This window comes from Phoca vitulina, unplaced genomic scaffold (genome assembly GCF_004348235.1).
Source record: "Phoca vitulina isolate PV1807 unplaced genomic scaffold, GSC_HSeal_1.0 scaffold13, whole genome shotgun sequence".
NCBI classification, from domain to species: domain Eukaryota; kingdom Metazoa; phylum Chordata; class Mammalia; order Carnivora; family Phocidae; genus Phoca; species Phoca vitulina.
In genome coordinates, this window is record NW_022589716.1 from 15,819,051 (window position 1) to 15,846,335 (window position 27,285).

General features: G+C 37.5%; 1 protein-coding gene across 11 annotated transcripts in view; it reads right to left on the bottom strand.

Moving 5' to 3' along the window:
* The window catches only part of CFAP20DC (CFAP20 domain containing), a 255,001-nt gene that overhangs the window by 147,653 nt on the left and 80,063 nt on the right, over positions 1-27,285 (bottom strand). The gene's annotated exons all lie outside the window — the stretch shown is intronic.

The window sequence follows — 27,285 nt, forward strand, 5'->3', positions numbered from 1 at the left end:
TACTTTTTTTAAGTTTTAACTTTGATTCCAGTTAGTTAACATACAGTATTATATTAGTTTCAGGTGTACAATATAGTGATTCAACACTTCCATACATCACCCGGTGCTCATCAGGACAAGTGCACTCCTTGATCCCCGTCACCTATTTAACCCCTCCCCCCAACCACCTCCCCTCTAGTAACCATCAGTTTGTTCTCTAAAGTTAGGAGTTTGTTTCTTGGTTTGCCCCTCTCTCTCTCTCTCTTTTTTTTTTTTTTACCTTTGATTGTTTTGTTTTGTTTCTTAAATTCCACATATGAGTGAAATCATATGGTATTTGTCTTTCTCTGACTGACTTAATTTTGGTTAGCATTATACTCTCTAGCTTCATCCAGGTCATTGCAAATGGCAAGATTTCATTATTGTTTAATGGCTCAGTAATATTCCATTGTATATTTATCCATTATTATTTATCCATTCATCAGTCAATGGAAACTTGGGCTGTTTCCATAATTTGACTATTGTAGACAATGCTGTTATAAACATTGGGGTGTAGGTATCCCTTTGAATTATTTTGAAGTATTTTTGTATTCTTTGGGTAAATCCCTAGTAGTGCAATTGCTGGATTGTAGGATAGTTTTTAAAAATTTTGAGGAATCTCTATACTATTTTCCAGAGTGGCTGCACCTGTTTGCATTACTACCAACAGTGTAAGAGGGTTCCCTTTTCTCCACAACCTCACCAAAACCTGTTTCTTGTGTTGTTGATTTCAGTCATTCTGACAGGTGTGAAGTGATATCTCACTGTAGTTTTGATTTGCACTTCCCTGATAATAAGTGATGCTGAGCATTTTTTTATGTGTCTGTTGGCCATCTGTATGTCTTCTTTGGAAAAATGTCTATTCATGTCTTCTGCCCATTCTTTAATTGGATTATTTGTTTTTTTGGGTGTTGAGTTGTATAATTACTTTATATATTTTGGATACTAAAATTTATTGGTATGTCTTTATTGGTATGTCATTTCCAAATATCTTCTCTCATTCTGTAGGTTGGCTTTTAGTTTTGTTGATGGTTTTCTTCGTTGTGAAGAAGGTTTTTATTTTGATGTAGTCCCACTAATTTATTTTTGCTTTTATTTCCCTTACCTCAGGAGATATACCTAGAAAGAAGCTGCTATGGCCGATGCCAAAGAAGTTACTGCCTGTGTTCTCTTCTAGGATTTTGATGGTTTCAGGTTTCATATTTAGGCCTTTAATCCATTTTTGAATTTATTTTTGTGTATGATGTAAGAAAGTGGTCCAATTTAATTCTTTTATATGTTGCTGTCCAGTTTTCCCAACACCATTTGTTGAAGAGACAGTCTTTTTCCCATTGAATATTCTTTCTTGCTTTGTCAAAGATTAATTGACCATATAATTATGGATTCATTTCTGGGTTTTCTATTCTGTTCTCTTGATTTGTCTATTTTTGTGCCAGTACCATACTATTTTAATTACTATAGCTTTGCAATATAACTTGAAGTCCAGAATTGTGATGGCTCCAGCTTTTCTTTTCTTTTTCAAGACTGCTTTGGCTATTGGGATCTTTTGTGGTTCCACACAAATTTTAATATTCTTTGTTGTAGTTGTGTGAAAAATGCTGTTGGTATTTTGATAGGGATTGCATTACATGTGTAGATTGTTTGGGGTAGTATAGACATTTTAACAATATTTGTTCTTTCAATCCATGGCCATGAAATGTCTTTCCATTTCTTTGTGTCATCTTCAATTTTTTCATCAGTATTTTGTAGTTTTCAGAGTACAGGTCTTTCAACTCTTTGCTTGGGTTTATTCCTAGGTAACTTATTGTTTTTTTGTACAATGAGATTGATTCCTTAATTTCTTTTTCTGCTGCTCCATTATTGGTATGTAGAAATGCAACAGATTTCTGTTATGTTGACTTTGTATCCTGCGACCTTATTGACTTCATTTACCTTTACTGAATTCATTTTTTGGTGTGGTCTTTTGGGTTTTCTCTATACAGTATCATGGCATCTGCAAATAGTGAAAGTTTTACTTCTTCCTTGCTGATCTGGATGCTTTTTATTTCTTTTTGTTGTCTGATTCCTGTGGCTAGGACTTCTAGTACTACATTGAATAAAAGCAGTGAGAGTGGACATTCCTGCCTTGTTCCTGACCGGAGAGCAAAAGCTCTCAGCTTTTCCCCCTTTAGGATGATATTGGCTATGGGTTTTTCATATTTGGCCTTTATTAAGTTGAGATATGTTCCCTCTAAAACTTTGTTGAGGGTTTTTATCATGAATGGATGTTGTACTTTATCAAATGCTTTTTCTGCATCTATTGAAATGATCATATTTATAATTGTTAAATCTTCTTGTTGGATTGTCCCTTTTATTATGATATAGTGCCCTTCTTTGTCTCTTGTTACAGTCTTTATTTTAAAGTCTTATACTTTCTTTTATTAATGTGATATATCACATTGATTGACTTGCAAATATTAAACTACGCTTGCAACCCAGGAATAAATTCCACTTGAACGTGGTGAATGATTTTTTAAATATATTGTTGGATTCAGTTTGCTAGCATTTTATTGAGGATTTTTTGAATCTATGTTCATCAGAGATAATGGCCTGCAGTTCTCTTTTCTTGTGGTGTTTTTATCTAGCTTTGATATCAGAGTAATGCTGGCATCATACAATGAATTTGGAAGTTTTCCTTTATTTTTGATTTTTTGGAATGATTTTAGAAGAATAGGTATTAACTCTTCTTAAATGTTTGGTAGAATTCACCTGTGAAGCCATCTGGTCCTGGACTTTTGTTTGTTGGGAGTTTTTTTATTATTGATTCAATTTCTTTGCTGGTTATTGGTCTGTTCAACTTTTCTATTTCTTCCTGTTCTAGTTTTGGTAATTTATATGTTTCTAGGAATTTATCCATTTCTTCCAGGTTGTCCAATTTGTTGGCATATAGTTTTTCATAATATTCTGTTATGATTGTTTGTATTTCTGTGATTTTGGTTGTTATTTCTCCTCTCTCATTTGTGATTTTATTTCTTTGGGTCCTTTCTCTTTTCTTTTTATAAGTCTGGCTAGAGGTTTATCAATTTTATTGGTATTTTTTCCCCAAAGAACCAGCTCCTGGTTTCATTGATCTGTTCTATTGTTTTGTTGTTGTTGTTGTTATTTCTATATCCTTTATCTCTGCTCTTATCTTTATTATTTCCTTCCTTCAGCTGGCTTTAGGTTTTGTTTGTTCTTTTTCTAGCTCCTTTAGGTGTAAGGTTAGGTTGTTTTATTTGAGACTTTTCCTGCTTCTTGAGGTAGACTTATGTTGCTATATACTTCCCTCTTAGGACCAATTTTGCTGCATCCCAAAGGTTTTGGACTCCTGCGTTTTCATTTTCATTTGTTTCCATGTACTCTTTTATTTCCTGATTGACCCATTCATTGTTTAGTAGCATATTATTTAACCTCCATGTATTTGTGGGCTTTCCAGATTTTTTCTTGTGGTTGACTTCTAGTTTCATAGTGTTGTGGTTAGAAAAGGTGCATGATCTGACTTCAATCTTCTTATATATGTTGAGGCCTATTTTGTGGCCTAAGATGTGATCTATTCCAGAAAATGTTTCATGTGCACTTGAAAAGAATGTGTATTCTGCTGTTTTCGGATGGAATGTTCTGAATAGATTTGTTAAGTCCATCTGGTCCAGTGTGTCATTCAAAGCCATTGTTTCCTTGTTGATTTTCTGTTTAGGTGATCTTCCCATTGATGTAAGTAGGTTGTTAAAGTCCTCTGCTATTGTTGTATTATCAATTAGTTCCTTTATGTTTGTTATTAATTGTTTTATATATTTGGGTGCTCCCATGTTGGGTGCATAAATATTTATAATTGTTAGATCTTCTTGTTGAACTGTCCTTTTTATTATGACATAGTGCCCTTTTTTGTCTCTTATTACAGTCTTTGTTTTAAAGTCTAGTTTGTCTGCTAGAAGTATTTCTACTCCAGCTTTCTTTTGATATCCATTTGAATGATAAATGTTTCTCTATTCTCCCTTTCAATGTGCAGGTGTCTTTAGGTCTAAAATAAGTCTCTTGTAGGTAGCATATTGATGGATGTGTGTGTGTTTTAATCCATTCTGTCACCGTTATGTCTTTTGATTGGAGCATTTAGTCCATTTACATTCAAAGTAATTATTGATTGATATGTATTTATATCATTTTATTACTTGTTTTGTGGTTGTTCCTAGAGATTTTCTCTGATCCTTTCTTTACTTTCTCTCTTTCATGTTTTGCTGATTTTCTTTAGTGATATATTTGGATTTCTTTCTCTTTATTCTTTGCATGTTTATTAGTGGTTTTTGATACATGGTTACCATTAGGTTTGTATATAACCTTTTCTGCATATAGCAGTCTATATTAAGTGGATGGTCATTTAAGTGTGGACCCATTCTTTTCTTCTCACATTTTAGGTATATGTTATTATATTTTATATCCTTTTTTTGAATTCCTTGGCTGATGTTTTACAGAAATAATTAATTTTTACTGCTTTCGTGTTTCCTACCTTTATACTATCAACTTTTGGTATCTCCTTTCTAGTCAAAGAGTCCCCTTTAATATTTCTCACAGGGCTGGTTTAGTGGTCACAAACTCCTTTAGTTTTTGTTTGTCTGGGAAACTCTTTATCTCTCTTTCTATTCTGAATGATAGCCTTGCTGGATAGAGTATTCTTTGCTGCAGATTTTTCCCACTTGGCACTTTGAATACATCATGACACTTCCTTCTGGCTTGTGAAGTTTCTATAGAAAAATTTCCTGCTTGCCTTATGGGTTCTCCCTGGTAAGTTAATGACTTCTTTTGTCTTGCTGCTTTTAAGATTTTTTTCTTTATCACTATATTTTGCAAGTTTAATTATAGTATGTCATGGTGTGGGTTTGCTTTTGTTGATTTTGATGGGAATTCTCTGTGGTTCCTGGATCTGGATATCTGTTTCCTTCCACAGATTAGGGAAGTTTTCAGATATTATTTCTTCAAATAAATTTTCTGCCCCCCTTTCTCTCTCTCCTTCTTCTGGGAACCCTATAATACAAATCTTATTACATTTGATGGAGTCACTGAGTTCCCTAAGTCTGTTCTAGTTTTGTGTAATTATTTTTTTCTCTCTCTTGTTCAGCTTGATTACTTTCCATTGCTCTGTCTTCTACGTCATCACTAATTCGTTCCTCTGATTCTTCCATCCTACTATTCATTCTATTAAGCATGTCTGTCATTTCACTTACTGAATCCTTTATCTCTGCTATATTATTCCTTATCTCTGTCTTAAGGGTCTTTTTCATGTCTTCCACTCTTTTCTCAAGTACAGTGAGTATCCTTACGATCCTGGTTTAAAATTCTCTATCAGGCATGTTATTTATCTGTTTTGCTTAGATCTCTGGTTTTGGCCTTGTTCTGTTCTTTCATTTGTGATACATTTCTTGGTCTCCTCACTATGTCTGTTTCTATGTATTAAGAAAGTCCGCTATATTTTCTGCTCTTGAAAGTAGTGATTTTATGAAGAAGTCCTGGGGTACCCTGCAGTGCAGTGTCCCCTGTTCACCCAAACCTGGCACTTCAGGAGAGCATCTTGTGTGTGTTGCTTATACCCTGCTGTTATGTCTGAGTCACTTTTCCTTTCAGTGCAGTTGTCTGCACTGACTGTCCGCCTGTTGTGGGCTGTGCTTGATCTCTGTGGTGTTAGTGAGACCCAGGCAGGCCAGCTCTGAGGGGGTGTGCCTGCCACAAAACTTGGGAGCCGGGTGACAGTATCAGCAAAATTTGCACTGGGCCACTCCAAAATGCTGTGATGGCTGAGGGCTGCCTGAGGCTGGTCATGGTGAGCAAACATGGCTGGAAAACGTTAGACCAGCACATGAGGGTGCTTGGGGCATGTGGTTGGTGCGTTGCAGTGGCTAGGCCTGGTGGGATGAATAGGCGTGGTGCACAGTGCCAGCTCTGCACCTGGTGGTGGGTGGGGTGCACTACAGTGTCTGGGGGTGCCCGGCAGGGTGCAGCCCAGCAGATGTGTGCAGCACACCATGGCAGCCATGCACCCAGCAGCTGGTCAGGGCACATGTGAGGCTTTAACAAAATTTGTCCTGAGCTCAGGGCCGAAGCCAGCAGACTTGGAGTGTGCTAGTCCTTAGGAGAAGACTAGCACACTTGCCAGTGGGTCAGGCAGCAAGTATCTGTGCAACACCACCTCTCGAGGGTGGCTCTGTGTTTATGCTGGGGGGTGGGGGAGGAAAATGGCACCTGCCAGCTCCCTTGCTCTTGGAGAAGTCCCCTAGCATGCTCCGAAATCAGGATGAAGAGATCTATCTCCTGTTTGTCCCTGTGGTTGTGCAAACTACCATTTTTTGGCTCTCCATGCAGACTGCTGTCTTTTTAAGGGCAGCAACCCAGCTATCACTCATCCTCCCAGCTTGCCTAGTGCTGGGTCAGTTGACTTTTAAAGCTCTAGGTTCCAAGTACCACTGGTTTTATAAACTCACGGAACTTAACCGTTTTTTTTTTTTTTTTTAAGTCTACACCTAATGTGAGGCTTGAACTCAGAACCCTGAGATCAAGAGTCATATGCTCTATACCAACTGAGCCAGCCCTTCTGGTTTTTAAAGCCAAACGTTATGGGGATTAGTCTTCCCCCTGTGAGCTCCCTAGGGTGAGGGCCCATTTCTCTGCCTTGCCTTCTCCACATGTAGTTTCCTCCGTCCTGCAGGCAGCCTCCTTCTGTCTTTCTGACCTTCCTAAACATTCAGCTGCAACTTCGTCTCTGTATTTAGTTGTGGAGTTTGTTCTTCCATTCTTCAGATTGCTTTCTGGTTTGCTGACTTGCATGTGGATAATATCTAGTTGAAAACACGGGATGGGTGGGCGCCTGGGTGGCTCAGATGGTTGGGCATCTGCCTTCGGCTCAGGTCGTGATCTCCGGGTCCTAGGACCAAGCCCCCTGTTGGGCTCTCGGCTCGGTGGGGAGTCTGCTTCTCCCTCTGCCTCTCCCCCTACTTGCATGCTCTCTCTCTCTCTGTATCTTTCTGTCTCAAATGAATAAATAGAATCTTTAGGGGCAAAAAAACCAAAAATGTGGGATGGGGTGAGCTCAGGGTCCTCCTGCTCTACCATCTTCCCAAGCTCCCCCTCAAGCAAAATCCTCAATCTTTCATTTTATAATCACTCAACTAGCCCCATAAATGTGTGGGAACTGATAACTTCAGTGAATTCATCTCTTACAAGTACAGATGGGAGTAGTTCCTGAGAAAGATGGGAATAACTTTCACAAATCTCCCTTGGCTAGAGGAAATAGAAATTATTTTTTGGTTTAGCTGCTATTTATAAAGGTTCCACTTTTCACAAGCTTCAACAAATAACCATTATTCATATAAATGCTGTGACATACTTTCTGAACTTTTGGAAAAGAGTATGAACTCTCTACTCTCAACATGTGGATTACCTGAATTACAGTTGATCTTTATAAAATATTATTTTCATTATTCTTGGTGATCAACCATTCTTCAAATCCTTTTTGAGTTTTCTTGATCTCTAACCACTTTATTCCTACATGTAACTCTGGTCTAGCAGCGAAGAACTCTTGATTTAAAATATTCCTAATTATGGGCTTAAGAATTATGTACAGGAAGATAACAATCTGACAGAGAAAAGACAATTTTGCTTGGTTTGTTGCTTGGATTAATAAGAGAGTTTAGATTTTTAGAGGGAAAGATGTCAGAGGAGTAGGGACCCTATTTCAACTGGTCTCTGGAATTGAGTTGGATATCTACCAGACCACCCTGAGCACCCACGAAACCAGCCTGAGATGTAAGAAGATCTGGATCTCTACAAACAGAATATTGCAGGCGGTTGGTTTTGAGGTACGAAGCGGGGAGCCGTGATTCCGTGGGCAGATATCAGAGGAAAAATGGCAGCGGGAGGGTGCCTGACCGTGGGGATCCTACTCCGCTGGTGAGTGACAGCCTCGTGAGCTGCAGACGGGGCACAGACTTGCAGACCGGTAGCGGCGGTGAAAGGACTTTAGGGCAGGCCCCGGGGTGGAAACCCAGAGCGGTGGGGTTGCGCCTGTGAACTGCAGCCCCCGGGGTGGAAACCTGGAGCGGTGGGGTCACGTGCGCGCATGAACTGGGAGTGGCTGACAGTTTTAGAGGCACAAAGGGCAGAGACGTGCTCCAACCTGGAGGCAGAACTGGGAGCGCTGCGGAGGGGCACACAACCAAGGACGCTGCAGTTTATAGCAGCACTGACAGAAAAGGAGACAGTGTGGCCTGGAGAGCTCACTGAAGAACAGACTGCGATCTCTGCTCTGAGGCAGAGGGTTGGAAACGGTCTCTTCTGCTCTGACTCATGGAAGAGATGCAGAAAGCTGCCAGGGAAAGCTGCCAGAGAACAAAAGCCCCAAAAACTGATTCCCACTGAGCCCATCCCCCACCACAGGGGGGCAGGGCAACTCCGCCCAAACAGGGTTGCCCGAGTAACAGCGCGGCAGGCCCCTCCCCCAGAAGACAGGCTGGGAAAACAAGAGGCCAGCAACCCTAAGGTCCCAAGAAAACAGGTGCATCTTGCTTGGGTTCTGGTCAATAATTTGGACTCTATACATTCCCTCAAACACCCATCAACAGAATGACTAGGAGGAGGAACCCCCAAAATAGAAAAGACTCAGAGATTATGACTTATGCTGCAGATTAACAAATGGATGCAGATATAACCAAGATGTCGGAGAAGGAATTCAGGCTAGCAATTGTGAAGACAATGGCTAGAATGGAGAAATCAATTAATGACAACATAGAGTCTCTAAGGGCAGAAATGAAAGGTGAATTGGCAGAATTTAAAAATGCTATCAGTGAGATCCAATCCAATCTAGATAATCTAACAATTAGGGTAAGTGAGGCAGAAGAACGAATAAGCGACCTGGAAGACAATATAATAGATAAAAAGGGAAAAGAGGAGGCCAGGGAAAAACAACTCAGAATCCATGAAAATAGAATCAGAGAAATAAGTGACACCATGAAGCGTTCCAATGTCAGAATAATTGGAATCCCGGAGGGAGTGGAGAGAGAGAGAGAGGACTAGAAGATGTATTTGAGCAAATCGTAGCTGAGAAGTTCCCTAATCTGGCGAATGAAACAAACATTTGCGTCCTAGAGGCAGAGAGGACCCCTCCCAAGATCAAGGAAAACAGGCCAACACCCTGGCATGTAAGAGTAAAACTTGCAAATCTTAGAACCAAGGAAACCATCTTAAGGGCAGCTAGGGGGAAGAGAGTCCTTACGTACAGAGGGAGGAACATCAGAATAACATCATACCTATCCACAGAGACCTGGCAAGCCAGAAAGGCCTGGCAAGACATATTCAGGGTACTAAATGAGAAGAACATGCAGCCAAGAATACTTTATCTGGCAAGGCTGTCATTTAGAATGGATGGAGAGATGCAGAGCTTCCACGACCGGCAGAAACTGAAAGAATATGTGACCACTAAGCCGGCCCTGCAAGAAATATTAAGGGGGGTTCTATAAAAGGAGAAAGACCCCAAGAGTGATATACAACAGAAATTTACAGGGACAATCTATAAAAACAACGTCTTCACAGGCAACATGATGACAATTAATTCATATCTTTCAATAATCACTCTCAACCTGAATGGCCTAAAAGCTCCCATAAAACGGCACAGGGTTGCAGATTGGATAAAAAGACAGGACCCATCCATATGCTGCCTACAAGAGACTCATTTTGAACCTAAAGAGACATCCAGACTGAAAGTGAAGGGATGGAGATCCATCTTCCATGCCAGCGGACCTCAAGAGAAAGCTGGGGTAGCAATTCTTATATCAGACAAATTAGATTTTAAACTAAAGTCTGTAATAAGAGACACAGAAGGACACTATATCATTCTTAAAGGGTCTATCCAACAAGAAGATCTAACAACTGTAAATATCTATGCCCCCAACATGGGAGCAGCCATCTACATAAGCCAACTGTTAACCAAAATAAAGAGTCATATTGATAACAATACATTAATTGTAGGAGACCTCAATACTCCACTCTCAGCAATGGACAGATCATCTAAGCAGAAAATCAACAAGGAAACAAGAGCTTTGAATGATACATTGGACCAGATGGACCTCATAGATATTTACAGAACATTCCACCCTAAAACAACAGAATACTCATTCTTCTCGAGCGCACATGGAACTTTCTCCAGAATAGACCACATACTGGGTCACAAATCAGGTCTCAACCGATACCAAAAGATTGAGATTATTCCCTGCATATTCTCAGGCCACAATGCTCTAAAACTGGAACTCAATCACAAGAAAAAATTTGGCAGAAATTCAAACACTTGGAAGCTAAAGACCACTCTGCTCAAGAATGTTTGGGTCAACCAGGAAATCAAAGAAGAACTTAAACAATTCATGGAAATCAAGGAGAACGAAAACACATCGGTCCAAAACCTATGGGATACTGCAAAGGCAGTCCTAAGGGGGAAATACATAGCCATCCAAGACTCACTCAAAAAAAACAGAAAAATCCCGAATTCACCAACTAACTCTACACCTTAAAGAACTAGAGAAAAAGCAACAAATGACGCCTAAGCCACGCATTAGAAGAGAAATAATTAAAATTAGAGCAGAAATGAATGAATTACAAACCAGAAACACAGTAGATCACATCAATGAAACTAGAAGTTGGTTCTTTGAAAGAATTAATAAGATTGATAAACCACTGGCCAGACTTATCCAAAAGAAAAGAGAAAGGACCCAAATTAATAAAATTATGAATGAAAGGGAGAGATCACGACTAACACCAAGGAAATAGAAACAATTATTAGAAATTATTATCAACCACTATATGCCAATAAACTGAGCAATCTGGAAGAAATGGAGGCCTTCCTGGAAACCTATAAGCTGCCAAGACTGAAACAGGAAGAAATTGACAACCTGAATAGGCCAATAACCAGTAACGAGATTGAAGCAGTGATCAAAAACCTCCCAAAAAACAAGAGTCCAGGGCCTGATGGATTCCCTGGGGAATTCTACCAAATGTTCAAAGAAGAAATAATACCTATTCTACTGAAGCTGTTTCAAAAATAGAAACAGAAGGAAAACTTCCAAACTCATTCTATGAGGCCAGCATTACCTTAATCCCCAAACCAGGCAAAGACCCCATAAAAAGGGAGAATTTCAGACCAATATCCCTGATGAATATGGATTCCAAAATCCTCAACAAAATCCTAGCTAACAGGATCCAACAATACATTAAAAGGATCATCCACCACGACCAAGTGGGATTTATCCCCGGGATGCAAGGGTGGTTCAACATTCGCAAATCAATCAGTGTGACAGAACATATTAATAAGAGGAGGGAGGGGGTGCCTGGATGGTTCAGTCGTTAAGCATTTGCCTTTGGCTCAGGTCATGATCCCAGGGTCCTGGGATCGAGCCCCGCATCGGGCTCCCTGCTCGGCGGGAAGCCTGCTTCTCCCTCTCCCACTCCCCCTGCTTGTGTTCCCTCTCTCGCTGTGTCTCTCTCTGTCAAATAAATAAATAAAATCTTTAAAAAAAAAAAAAATAGGAGGGAGAAGAACCATATGGTCCTCTCAATTGATGCAGAAAAAGCATTTGACAAAATACAACATCCTTTCCTGATTAAAACTCTTCAGAGTATAGGGATAGAGGGAACATTCCTCAAGTTCATAAAATCCATCTATGAAAAACCGACAGCGAATATCATCCTCAATGGGGAAAAGCTGAGAGCCTTTCCCTTAAGATCAGGAACATGTCAAGGATGCCCACTCTCGCCACTATTGTTCAACATAGTACTAGAAGTCCTAGCAACAGCAATCAGACAACAAAAAGAAATAAAAGGTATTCAATTTGGCAAAGAAGAAGTCAAACTCTGTCTTTTTGCAGATGACATGATACTCTGTGTGGAAAATCCAAAGACTCCACCCCCAAATAACTAGAACTCATCCAGCAATTCAGTAATGTGGCAGGATACAAAATCAATGCACAGAAATCAGTTGCTTTCTTATACACTAACAACGCAACTGTAGAAAGAGAAATTAGAGAAACGATTCCATTTACAATAGCACTAAAAACCGTAAGATACCTTGGAATAAACTTAACCAAAGAGATAAAGGATCTATACTCTAGGAACTACAGAACACTCATGAAAGAAATTGAAGACACAAAAAGATGGAGAAATATTCCATGCTCATGGATTGGAAGAATAAACATTGTTAAAATGTCTATGCTACCCAGAGCAATCTATACCTTCAATGCCATCCCGATCAAAATTCCAATGACATTTTTCAAAGTGCTGGAACAAACAATCCTAAAATTTGTATGGAATCAGAAAAGACCCTGAATCGCCAAGGAAATGTTGAAAAAGAAAGCTGGGGGCATCACGTTGCCCGATTTCAAGCTATATTACAAAGCTGTGATCACCAAGACAGCATGGTACTGGCACAAAAACAGACGTGGAACAGAATGGAACAGAATAGAGAACCCAGATTTGGACCCTCAACTCTATGGTCAAATAATCTTTGACAAAGCAGGAAAAAACATGCAATGGAAAAAAGACAGTCTCTTCAATAAATGGTGCTGGGAAAATTGGACAGCCACATGCAGAAGAATGAAACTCGACCATTCTCTAACACCATTCACAAAGATAAACTCAAAGTGGATGAAAGACCTCAATGTGAGACAGGAATCCATCAAAATCCTAGAGGAGAACATAGGCAGTAACCTCTTTGACATCGCCCACAGCAACTTCTTTCAAGATACATCTCCAAAAGCTAGTGAAACAAAAGCAAAAATGAACTTTTGGGACTTCATCAAGATGAAAACCTTCTGCACAGCAAAGGAAACAGTCAACAAAACAAAGAGGCAACCCAGAGAATGGGAGAAGATATTTACAAATGACACTACAGATAAAGGGCTGGTATCCAAGATCTATAAAGAACTTCTCAAACTCAACACCCAAAAAACAAATAATCAAGTCAAAAAGTGGGCAGAAGAGATGAAAAGACACTTCTCTGAAGAAGACATACAAATGGCTAACAGACACATGAAAAAATGTTCATCATCTTTAGCCATCAGGGAAATCCAAATCAAAACCACACTGAGATACCACCTTACACCAGTTAGAATGGCAAAAATGGACAGGGAAAGAAACAACAAATGTTGGAGAGGTTGTGGAGAAAGGGGAACCCTCTTCCACTGTTGGTGGGAATGCAAGTTGGTACAGCCACTTTGGAAAGCAGTGTGGAGGTTCCTCAAAAATTTAAAAATAGAGCTACCCTATGACCCAGCAATTGCACTACTGGGTATTTACCCCAAAGACACAGATGTAGTGAAAAGAAGGGCCATATGCACCCCAATGTTCATAGCAGCAATGTCCGCAATAGCCAAACTGTGGAAAGAGCCGAGATGCCCTTCAACAGATGAATGCATAAAGAAGATGTGGTCCATATATACAATGGAATATTACTCAGCCATCAGAAAAGATGAATACCCAACTTTTACATCCACATGGATGGGACTGGAGGAGATTATGCTAAGTGAAATAAGTCAAGCAGAGAAAGTCAATTATCATATGGTTTCACTTATTTGTGTAACATAAGGAATAACATGGAGGACATTAGGAGAAGGAAGGGATAAATGGGGAGGGGGAATTGGAGGGAGAGATGAACCATGAGAGACTATGGACTCTGAGAAACAAACAGGGTTTTTGAGGGGAGGGGGGGAGGGGGGATTGGTTAGCCCGGGGATGGGTATTAAGGAGGGCACGTACTGCATGGAGCACTGGGTGTTATATGAAAACAATGGATCGTGGATCACCACATCAAAAACCAATCATGTATTGTACGGTGACTAAGATAACATAATAAAATTTAAAAAAAAAATAATAAGAGAGTTTATACTATTTAGTTCCAGCATGAAATTCTGCATAAAGGAACTGGCTGGCAAAGGGTAAAAGAATGATTCAAAGCATGAATTTCTAGTTTTTACTGACTAATGTTTTGGCCATATGGCTTTATTTTTAATTTTAATTTAAGAAGATTTTTAAAAATATATTTATTTGAGAGCGAGAGAGGGGGAGAGAGAGAGAGCACTTGTGTGCGTGTGCATGGCGGGGGGCGGAGGGGTAGAGGGAGAGGGAGAAACAGACTCCCCACTGAGCAGGGAGCCTGACGCAGTGCTTGATCCCAGGACCCTTAGATCATGACCTGAGCCGAACGCAGATGCTTAACCAACTGAGCCACCCAGGTAACCCCTTCTGGCTTTATTATACTGGTGAAAGGTCAGTACACTGTGTGAACATACACACACACACACACACACACACACACACACACACACAACCACTCAAATGCATGGAATAAGAAGTTCTTGGTTATCCAGCACTTTTTGATTTTCCTTGCCATTACTGGAAAGATGTGAAGATAATTGGATTCATTTTGCCAGTATAGAAAGAGCCTGAGTCACTGACAGTGCATAGCTCTAGCCAGTGTTGCCTTTCTAAAAGGAAATCACAAACAAGAAACCACAATTTCATAACCCAGGATTCCTAAAGTACATCTCTTCTCACAATTTTAGAACCTCATTCTGTTTCTGTGCTCCTAAAATGATAACAAAGAATGGGGTTTTAAGATGTTTATTCTTGTGCCTTTTATAATAATTTTTCACATGTTAGCTTAAATATGTCAAGAGAAAATCTGCTTACAATGACCTATTCCATCTCAATCACCATCATATTGTTTATTAAATGGTGTAAGCAGAGATCAAAATAGTAATTTTATATCCGCATGGTCAGAAGCAATTACCTATTACTACTGTATTAAAAAACAATTTCCTCAGGAAAAGTAAATCGTGACAAGTCCTTCCACGGAGGGAGGGGAGTTGAGGAGAGGTTGGGGCTGCCAGTGCTGTAGCTCATGGCTGAACCACAGAAAGGCAAGTTCCTTATATAGTATCTTCATGATACCTATTTAGCAGGGGACCCCCCACCTCCCATTCCTACCCGCATGAGCAAGCAGTCTCTTCCTGAAATAGCAGCCCATCTTTCTCTTGCTAATTCTCAAGTCACCTTTCACTGTGCCCTCTGAAATTCTTACTACTGAAAAGTACTTACTTCCTCTGTATTTTTCTAAGGGTCCTACATACCTTACTTTAACTGAAACCTGGCTTTTCTCTGAGATATTACGTCCCCTTCAACTCTGGAGTTGAAGCTCACTAAGGGAGCTCATATGTGCTTCTATAGCCTCCAGTTTTGAGGCCACGGGGCTAGGTGGCAGGCTTGCACTTCTGACTGGGAACCCTATCTTCTTTGAAGCTGGAGGAATTGCACTGACAGGCTCTTCCAGTCTTTTAGCTTCACTGATCTTCAAATCACTTCCTGGTACTTCTGCAGACACACCCTTGCCAGCCTATCTACACATTCCTGAAAAATGCTGGGACCGGATTCACCTTAACCTTCTAACACACTGTCCAATACCCTGAGTCCCTTAACCTCCTTTCCTTCAAAAGCCACCTTCTCCTCTTTACTCAGTAATCCACTCACATGGCCACATCCTGACATTTAACTTCCTTTCTCTGAAACACTTGCCTTTTAAAATTTGGAATTAGAAATTATTTTCTAGGGGCGCCTGGGTGGCTAAATTAAGTGAGTTTTGTAGGGTCACAGAATATAACATCAATAACCAAAGTCAATTATATTTCTATATATGTCTATATAAATTGTTTATAGCAATAAACAATTGAAATTTTTTAATTTCTTTAAATTTAAATATTTTTATTAAGTTTTTTATTTTAATTCCAGTATAGTTAACATACAGTGTTTTATTGGTTTCAGGTGTACAGTATAGTGATTCAACAATTCTAGTTTTAATTTTTAATTTTAAAAGTATTTACAGTATCACAGACCTGTACCCCTAAACAAATAATACATTATATGTTAAATAAATAAATAAATATAAATAAAAGTGTTTACAATAGCATCAAAAGTACATAATACTCAGGAATAAATTTAATAAAATATATCCTAGACCTTTACACTGAAAACTATAAAACATTACTGAGAGAAACTGAAGACCTAAATAAATGGAGACATGTTTATGGATCCAAAGACTGTATATTCAACCTAATCCCAATCAGAATCCCACCAGGCTTTTTTTTTTTAATATTTTTTTGCAAAATTTATAAACAAATTCTAAAATATATATGGGAATTCAAAAGACAGAACACAACACAATTTTCAAAACGTAAAAATTATACCTCATGATTTCAAGACATGTTATAAAGCTACAGTAATCAGGACAATGTGTTCTTGGCATAGATACCAGTAAAAAGTTTAGAAATAGACACACACATGTATAGTTAGTCCAGGTGATCTTCAACCAAAGAACCAGAGCAATTTAATAGAGATAGGAACATCTTTTTTCAGACCTGGAACTTCTGAGTATCCATATGGGAGAAAAAAAATGAACCTCAACCTATACTTCACACCATTCACAAAAATTAAGATGAATCATAAGTCTAAATGTAAATGCTAAAAATATAAACAACTATAAGAGATTTCTTAAAACCCAGAAAACATTAACCCTAATAAAGAATAAGTTGACAAAATGGGCTTCAGCAAAATTTAAAACTGCTCTGAGCACCTGGGTGGCTTAGTCCTTTAAGTGTCTGCCTTCACTTAGGTCGTGATCCCAGGGTCTTGGGGTCAAGCCTTGTGTTGGGCTTCCTGCTTGCTCAGCGGGGAGTCTGCTTCTCCCTCTCCCTTTGCCCCTCCTCCCCAACTCGTGCTCTCTCTCTCTTTTTCTCTCTTTCAAATAAATAAATAAAATCTTTTTTTAAAAAAATTAAAACTTCTCATTAAAGACATTTTTAAGAAAATGAGTAAGCAAGCCACAGCTGGGAGAAAATATCCCGAATACATATATCTAACAAAAGGCTTATGTCCAGAATACATTCTCCAACTGTATAGTAAAATTTTTAAAAAGTAACTTTTTTTAAGGCAAAAACAATTGAACAAGCACTTCACAAAGATTATATAATCAAATAAACATGTGAAGAGCTCCATACTATCAGTCAGGTGAATTCAAATGAAAAACACAATTGCTACTACTTCACCCACTATAATAGCAAAAATAAAAGAGACAGCAAATACTAAATGTTGGTGAGATATAAGGCAATTATCATACATTTCCAACGTATACAGAGAATTTCCAGTGTAACCCCTTTGGAAATACCTTTGGAAATTTCTGATAAAGTTAAACATTTACTCATTGATACAAAAGCTCCACTCCTTGGTGTCTATCCACGGAAATGTAAGTACATGTACACAAAAAAACTGGGATGGGAATTTCACAACAGCTTTATTTATAAAAGCCAAAAACTTGAAATAACTTATATGCCCCACAACAGAAGATTGAACAGTTAAATTGTGGTATATTCACAGAGTGGGGTACTCAACAAAACAAGAATGGACTACTGATCCATGCAACAACATTGATGGACCTCAAGTATTAGGCCAAGGGAAAAAAGCCACTTACTGTGATCCCATTTATATAAATTAATAGACAAACTAAGGTGAAAGAAATTAGTGGTTGCCCTTGAGAGGGGTGAGTCTGAGATTGACTGGGAAGCAGCACAAAAGATTTTTCCGCGGTTATTGAAATGCCCTATAACTTGATGGGCTGTGGTATGCAGGTGAATGAAATGGTCAGAATCATCAAATTGTATCCTTAAAGTCTGTGCATTTTGTGGTATGAAAGTCAAAAAGATGGTGTGGTTAACATATATGAAGCACATATATGTTAGGCACTATTATAAGCGCTTACATGTTTTTAAACATTTAATCCTGACAACTCTGAGAAATGTATTATTATTACCACCATTTTACAAACGAGGAAAGAGAAGCACAGAGAGGTTAAGTAACTGCGAAACTTACCTAACTAGTAAATGGGTGGAGCTGGAATGCAAACCCAGGCAGACGGGCCCCAGAGCCCATGCTCTTGCATCCCTAGGAGGAATGTATTTAAAAGGAGTTTCCTCAGGCGCCTGGTTGGCTCAGTCGTTAAGCCTCTGCCTTCAGCTCAGGTCATGATCCCAGGGCCCGGGAATCGAGCCCCACATCGGGCTCCCTGCTCTGCGGGAAGCCTGCTTCTCCCTCTCCCACTCCCCCTGCTTATGTTCCCTCTCTCGCTGTGTCTCTCTCTGTCAAACAAATAAATAAAATCTTTAAAATAATAATAATAAAAATAAATAAATAAAAGGAGCTGCCAGTAGGGTTTAACTGGGAGGAATTTCCAGACTGGTTAAAGAATAGAATATTATAATTAGATAATAGAAAATAATTTCTTTTTTTTAATTTTTTAAAAAAATTTTATTTATTTGACACAGAGAGACACAGCGAGAGAGGGAACACAAGCAGGGGGAGTGGGAGAGGGAGAAGCAGGCTTCCCGCGGAGCAGGGAGCCCGATGTGGGGCTCGATCCCAGGACCCTGGGATCATGACCTGAGCCGAAGGCAGACGCTTAATGACTGAGCCACCCAGGTGCCCCTGAAAGAGAGTGTTTAAAATTGGTATTATTTTTTTCCTTAAATGTTTGGTAGAATTGTATGTAAAGCCTGGATGTGGATTTTCTGGACCTGTATTTTCTTTGTGGGAATGTTTTTAATTCCAAATTCACTTTCTAAAAATAGGTGTCTGGCTATTTTAACTTTTAATTTTGTTTAGTATCAGTTTTAATAATTTACGTCTTTAGCAGAAATTCCCCGTTTCATCTAAATTGTCAAACTTACTGGCAAAATATTGTTCATAATATTCCCTTATTTTCCTTTTTCCCTACTTTCATTCTTGATTTTAGTAATGTGTGTATTCTTCTTTCCTTGATTAATCTAGCTAACAGCTTATCACTTGCTAAATCTTTTCAAAGAAAAAACTTTGGTTTTATTTCTCCATTGTCCAGTTTTTATTTAATTTATATATTCTCTTGATTATTTCTTTCTCCATATTTTAGATGCTTCAGATGCATCCCACAAATTTTGGTATGCTTTATTTTCATTACCATTTGAAATTAGTTAAAGTAACAGTTAGAAATGTTTTGTAATATCTCCTGTAATTTTTCTTTGATTTATAAGTTATTTGGAAGTATGTTGCTTTATTTCTAACTACTTGGGGATTGTCCAATTATATTTTTGTTATTAATTTCTAATTTAATTCCCTTGTATTCACAGAACATATTTTGTTTGATTTCAGTCTTTTTAAGTTTATTGAGATTAATACGGCCTAATATATCATACACCCTGGGTAAACACCTGATCAGTGTGCACTTAAATATAGTGTGTATTATGCAGTTGTTAGATGGTGTGTTCTAAAAATGTCAAATAGGTCTGGTTGATTGATAACATTTTTCAAGTTTACTGATTTTCTGTCAATATCTAAGAGGGGAGTGTTGAAATCTTCATCTAAAATTGTGAATTTATGCTTCCCTCTTTGGTTCTATTAGTTTTTGCTTCATGCATTTCCAAGCACTGTTACTAGGTGTGTATATATTTAGATTTGTTTTATCTTCTACATGATTTAACTCCCTCATCATTATGAAATATGCCTCTTTACATAATATTCCATTTCCTGCAGTCTACTTTGTCTGATATTAATATAGCCACTCTAGCTTTCTTATGGTTAGTGCCTGTATGGTATAACCTTTTCCTTTTTTAAATTTTCACCTGTGTCTTTAGATTTAATATGCATTTCTTATAAACCATATACAATTGTGTCTTGATTTTAATTGATCTAATAATCTCTGTCTTTTAGTTGGAGAGTTTAGCCCATTTCTACTTAATGTAATTATTCCAATGTATATGAGTTTAGGACTACCATCTTGCTACTTGTTTTCAATTTGTCCCATCTGTTCTTGTTTAGTTTTTTCCTGTATTCTTTTGGATTGAATATATTTTTAGTGTTCCATTAATCTCATTAATTGGCTGATTAGTTATACTCCTTTGTTTTATTTTTTTAATGGCTATACTAGTTTGCAATATAAATCTTTAACTTACCACAATCTAACTTTGAGTAATATTAGACTATCTCATGGATTAAAATGTTAAAAAAAGTATACTAACATCTCATTCTTTGTGTTACTGTAAAATATATATTTTACCTCTACATTGTTGTTATTTTTGCTTTCAACAAATACTTTTAAAGAAATTATGATATGAATAAAGAACCTCTTAGATTCATCTACATATTTTTTAGAGATTTATTTATTTTAGAGAGAGAGAGAGAGTTAGCAATCAGGAGAAGGGGTAGAGGGAGAGGGGGGTAGAGAGAGAGAGAGAGAGAGAAGGAGACTTCCTGCTGAGCTTGGAGCCTGACGAGGGGCTCGATCTCAAGACCCTGAGATCACGACCTGAGCTGAAATCAAGAGGCGGACACTCAACTGACTGAGCCACCCAGGCACCCCCAGATTCATCTACATATTTATCACTACTGGTACTCTTCTCTCATTTAGATCCAAATTTCCATCTGGTACATATTGTTTTCAGCTTGAAGACTTTAATATTTTTGTAGTGCAAGTTGGCTAGCAATGAATTCTCTAGCACTTTTCAGTCTAAAAGTATTTTTATTTTGCTCCAATTTTTGAAGAATAGTTTCACTAGATACAGAATTCTAGGTTGATAGGTTAATTTTTTTTTTTTTTTTTTACCCTAGCATCATTCCATTGTCCTCTTATTTTCATTGCTTCTGAGGGAAGCTTGTGATATATTTTATCAATGTTTCTGGTGAATAATGTATTTTTTTCTTCTGGCTACTTTTTAAGATTTTCTCTTTATCACTGATTTTCAGCAATTTAGTTATGACATACCATGGCATGATTTTGTGTTGTTTTTGTTTTGTTTTGTTTTTTAAGTTACGATATAACATGGTGTGGTTTGGTGTGGTTTTTGAGAGATCTTCAGCCCTTGATTTGTTGAGCTTATTGGATCTGTGGGTGTATTTTTCAAATTTTGAAAAATTTCAACCATCACTTTTATAAATTTTCTTGTGCTCAATCTCTCTTTGTTCTGCTACTACTCCGATTACACAGATATTAGACTGGTTGATATTGTTTCTCAAGCCATTCAGACTGTACTCATCTTTTTTTTTTTTTTTAGGCTCTCCCCTGCCCCATGCTTTTGTTTGAATAGTTTCTATATTCCTGGCTTCAATTTAATGATATCTCCAGCATTTAACTTGGTGTTAAGTCCATCCAGTGAAACTCAGTTTTTAATTGTTTTTTTTTTAATTGATTTTACTCTTTAAGTAGCTTTCATAACTGTCCTCTTCTACTTCTTTGCTACTACACTAATGCAGGCTTGTATGTCTCACCTAGACTTCTGCGCATTGCCTCTTAATTGGTCTCTTTTCCTCTAGCTCTCTCCATTTTGATATCATACTTATTTTCTAGAATGCAGATCATATCATGAAACTTCTCTATGTTAAAAATTATTTTAAAAATTTCTAATGGACTAAAATTCAAACTTCTCAACATGGCTTTCAAAGACCTTCATGGTTTTGTCTAGCCTTCCTTTCTAGCACTAATTCCACACATTTGAATCAGTTAATGGATCAGATATGACATAAACTTTCATACTTTTGTTTGTGTGTATTTACAACTTAGCATAAATACCTCCACTGTTAACAATCCCCAACTTGGCTAGAGAAGTCTGATATTTTCCTTTAGCAGCATCTGGTTCCTAAGACTAGTTCGGTGTTCACCAGAGCCCATTATCATTGTTTATGTGTTTGCCTCCTCTGCCATATTATAATCTCCTTGATGTGTCATTCACCTTTGGATTCCTATCATTTGTCATAGACCTTGGCCTATAGCAGGGGCTCAATAAATATTTGTCAATTGAAATGAACTGTAAGTTCAGAAGTTTATTGTGACACTATATTCCTAAGTTAATAAACACGGATTTAGGTTAAGAGAAAATAGTAAAATAATAACAATATCAACAAATGTTAACTGAGCACTTACTAAGAGCTTGGCACTGTTCTAGGTAATAACTCTTTCAATCCTAACAACTCCTTTAGGAAGCAGGTTCTATTATTGTCACCACCTAACTGATGAGGAAATGAAGCACAGAGAGATTAACCGATTCGGCTAAGGGCCCAGACAGGAAGTGACGAGAATTTGAGCCCCTACAAGCTAGCTCCAGAGACCACACTTCAACTCTAACAATATACTTCTGCCTGTTCATGTGATTAAAAATGGATAATCATCTGTTTTCCAGAACAAACTTATTTTTATGTAGTTGTTCCTAATTCACATAACCCTTTGGGGGCTTCAGAGGAAGGCATGGAATTACTCTTCTTTCCCCAAATTTCTTAAACATCTATATTAGACTGACAGGTGAGTAGAGAGAGAAAAACAGATATTTTTAAATGATATTCTCATGGAGAAGATGAAAACATTTACAAACCTTCAAATAAGTACCATAAGCATTACAGTGGATTCTAGGTTAGAATGGTTTCATTAAAGGACATTCTCTAGCATCTTAAATATATATCTAAATGATCTTGGTCTAAATAAACCTGCTTCCTCCACTGCCTTCTCGTTCAGTGATGCTCAAGAAATGAAATAGTGTTAAAAATCAAAAATTTCTAAATCACTGACTTTATGGGGAAAATGATCTTTGAGGGGAAATTTTAAAAACATTATACCACACTTTCAGTTTGTAATAAAAGCTATAACATATTCCATCAGAGTCGTGGTCAAGAAAGTACAACTCCTAAAGAGTAATTTTATCCATTTAAATGACAAACACTGGGTATCTGAGTGGTAAAGGTTACTAAAAGATTTTGGCATTGTAATTTATCATACCACTTCATTATACCTCCAATGAATGATTCATTCTCAATGGTATTTCATACCTGAACTTCCTATTCAAATACAATTAAATTTACTGTACATTAATATATATTTTGGTAGCAAGACATTGATGTTCATCTGATACTATCACTAACTAATTAAAATTATACTGAAGAAGTAAGATTGATTTCAGTGAGTCTTGACTAAGAAACTACCTCCATTGTTTAATCTGATGGTTGTTAATTTTTCAAACTGTTCTTGCCATTGAAAATCTAAGTTAAAAGTATAAATTGTTGTAATTTAAATATTAAAGTGAATTCTTCAAAATTAAGAATAACATGAAAAATAAAATTTTTTATTTGAAAGGGTGAACATTTAATGGTAACTGGAATAGTAAGTTGCCTATACATAAATATTCATATTGGTGTGGCTCTAAGAATATTTATTTGTTGCCTTTGGCTATGTAAAGGTTTTAGCTAAAGAACCAAGGCAAAGTGGACATTTGGCAATTATCCTCTAAATCGGGGTTGCAAACTCTATGCCTAGAGGGCCTAGGCAGATAACTTAAATGAATGAAGCAGGAATGGTCTGAGTGCACCTACATTCCTTATGAGTGAAAAGGACTAAACTCTACAGCAGAGCTTAAAGCTCTGTTAAAAGTGTGCAATTGCCACTCAGCTCCAGCTGACTGCTCACTGCACAACAGACAATATTGATAACTTCTGATTTATAAACGTTAGCTGAAGAGCTTTAAAAACATCGTGTTTCAAGGTTTATGACCAAAATATCTACAGTTCCTAAAAAGTAGAAATGAAGAAAGTTTTGGCAAAAAGTAGAGAACTAGAGCAAGACCACACCAACACCAAGGAGGGCCCAGGGATGGCATTTTTAATGGATGGAGTGTTCTCTCTCACCTTGCTTCTCACCATACAAGGTTCCCCTAAAACATGGCTCAGCTTTAATTTGATAAGGGCTCAATGGGAATAGACTATATTAACAGTGGAAATGAAAGACCCTCTGCTGCTGTAGCATCTCTTCGACTGGGAGGAAACTGAGGGGAAATGAGTACAAGTTTTAGAACTGAATTTCTTAATATTTGCTTGAATAGTACAGAATATTTCTAGAATCATCAAGTGCATTTAGAAAGGTCCATGACAAACTCATTTATTTTATTTCCCACATCAGGAGGCACAGTAAGACTTGCCTATTTGTTCAACAAATATTTATTGAGCACTTACTATGTGCCATGTTCTTAATGGGACTAGGGATAAAAGTAACATAAAACATGCTTGTAGTCTAAAGGTGGGGAGATAGACAAGCAAACATGATTCAAGCACAGGGTGAAGAAGTGTTAAAAGGATTATGAAATTGTGAATGGCAATGGTGAACTATGCCCCAAAGAGCTATTCCACAGAGGGGAAATCATGGAGGGCTTCCTGGGAAGAAGTAGCAACTAAATAGCAAATCGGAGCTATAATCTTTATCTAGGGCTTAGACTGTGCCAGGCATTGTTCTAAAAGTCTTATGTTTATTTACTTGCATAAGTCTTCATAACCTTAATAGGAAGTATATCTCATATTATCTGCATTTTATGGATGAGGAAAATGAACACAGGAACTGGCACAGGGTCACATAACTAGTAAGAATTCAGATACCATGCTCTTAACCCCTACATAGTATTTACATGTTTATATTTAACAAAATATAGATTAGAACATATTACAAGTAGGTATGACTTGGTGATTTTACTGGGATGGGGAACACTATAGAAAAAAATACCTTTTCTTTGCTTCTTTCTTAGGACTGTCTCAAATGTATGTGAGCAATTCTTTCGAGACTCAACCACACTCAGAAAAAAAGTTCTAGATATGTTATGACTGTTTTGCCTTTAAAATTTAGCATGAGCTCAAGTTACCTAAAATAGTGACTGGTTTGCTTTCTTTACACGAGGATTTTTTAAAAACTACATGTAACTATTCTCCATTGAGTTATCTGACTAGAAGGTGGGAAGTTGAGGTAGATGAGTTACAGAACACTGCCCCACAGGACCTATTACACTTTTTAAATTTTTTAATTTTTATTTTTTAGTTTAAGTAGTACATTTCTTATGTTATTAGATATCTGGTGCCACTGGCACATATTCATCTGACTCATTTATTAAATACGAAATATGGCTCAGTCAAGTTCACTTTCTATCTCATCAAGGTTTACTTGTAAAAAAGATAATATTTTATTTTCAAATACTGTATTCCTACAAATATCACTAGATGAAAGGCATACTACTCTGTGTCTGTGGATGATATCCATGTACAGAATGATCAGTTCAGATTTTAACAAAATATCCAGAACTTCAATTAGTTAACTGACAAAGGTGACTGAATTCACAAAAGCAAGGTAATGACAGATTTTATTTATTAACCACACACAGAATGGCGTATTGGTTTCGTATATGATTTAACTCTTTTTTTTTTTTTTAAGATTTTATTTATTTATTTGAGAGAGAGAGAATGAGAGAGAGAGAGCATGAGGGGGGGAGGGTCAGAGGGAGAAGCAGACCCCCCGCCAAGCAGGGAGCCCGATGCGGGACTCGATCCTGGGACTCCAGGATCATGACCTGAGGCGAAGGCAGTCGCTTAACCAACTGAGCCACCCAGGAGCCCATGATTTAACTCTTTGAAACCACATTTTTGAACTCTAAAAAATCTTAGATGAATAAGGAAATCAATACTTAAACATAGAAGGGTGAATGCAATTTAATATTATTGTAAATGAATTATGTACCACTATTACAGACGCCTACTCTGACTATACATTTACCATTGTAGTGAGTTTTACACTGCCTTCTTATGTTTTTATGTTGTTGGAGTCCTTTTATTTCTACTCAAAGAACTCTCTCTAGCATTTATTGTAAGGCAGATATAGTGGTAATGATTTCCCTCAGCTTTTGTTTGTTTGGGAAAGTCTTTATCCCTCCTTTATTTCTGAAAGATAGCTTTGCCAGGTATAGTATTCTTTGTTGGTTTTTAATTTTTTTCCAATATTTGGAATATGCCATCACAATCTCTTCTGGCCTGAAAAGTTTCTATTGAGAAATCTGCCCATAGCTTTATGGGAGTTCCCTTGTAACTTTTAACCTCTCTTTTCTCTTGTTGCTTTTAAAATTCTTTCTTTGACTTCTGACGATTTAATCATAATATGTTTGTGTAGTCCTATTTGGTGTCCCTTGGGCCTCTTGGACCTGAATATCTATTTCTCTCCCCAGGTTTGGGGAGTTTTTAGCCATTATTGCTTTAAATATACTTTCTGTCCCTTTCTCTTTCTCTTCTGGAATTCTCATAATGTGAATATTGTTTATTTTCCTTGTGTCTCATAATTTCCATAGGCTTTCTTCACTCTTTGTCATTGCTTTTTCTTTTTTACTCCCAACAGGATAATTTCAATTTTCTTGTCTTCTAGGTCACTGATTCTTTTTTCTGCATGGTTCAATCTGCTTTTGAAGCTCTCCACTGAATTCTTCAGTTCAGTTACTGTATTTTTCTGTTTATTTTTGATGGTTTCCATTCCTTTGTCAAACATCTTGTGCTGTTCATGGCTTGTTTTCCTAAGTTTATTTAGTTGTCTCGTTGTAAGTTCTTGTAGGTCACTAAACTTCTTTAAGAGGACTATTCTGAATTCTTTGTTTGACAAGTCACAGATCTCCATCTCCTTAGGATCAGTTATTAAAGCTTTATTAGTTTCCTTTGGTGGTGTCATATTTACCTGACTTTTCATGATCCTTCCTTACATTGGTGTCTGTGTATTTGAGGAAGTGGTTAAAGACTTCTTTCAAAATAAATGTATTTAAGCCCCCAAAGAGGCAAGCTGATTTAAAGGAAAGTATTAAGTACATATTAGAACAAGTAGTACAAAAACATGGTAAAGTCATGAGAGTAGTACTGAAGTAATTAAAATTTGAGAAAGATTAGTCAGTCATATCAGGAACAAACTTCTTGGCCTGTAGCTTATTGCTTATCTACTCATACCTTATTGCTGCTTTAGGTCTTAGAGGTTACACAATAGGCCTAAAATCTCCCAACCTATACCTGACTGTTGTATTGTAGGATTGATGTTTCCTTAAGGCTATTAAAAAAAAAATCTGGCAACAATGATTAATCATTCTTTTTTCTCCAAATACGTACCAATTTCCAGCCTTCATGCTTCTGTTCATGTTGTTACTTCTGCTTGGAATGCTTGGCTTCCTATCTCTACCTGTTGAAATCTTACAGTCCTTCAAAGGCCGAACTAAATGTAGTCTTTTTCAAGCAGCCTTTCCTCATCCTGTAGTCAAATGGATTTCTTTCCCTTTCATAGTACCGGTAGACCTTCTCTCTCTACTGTGCTTCCCACCACAGTTTTAGTGATAT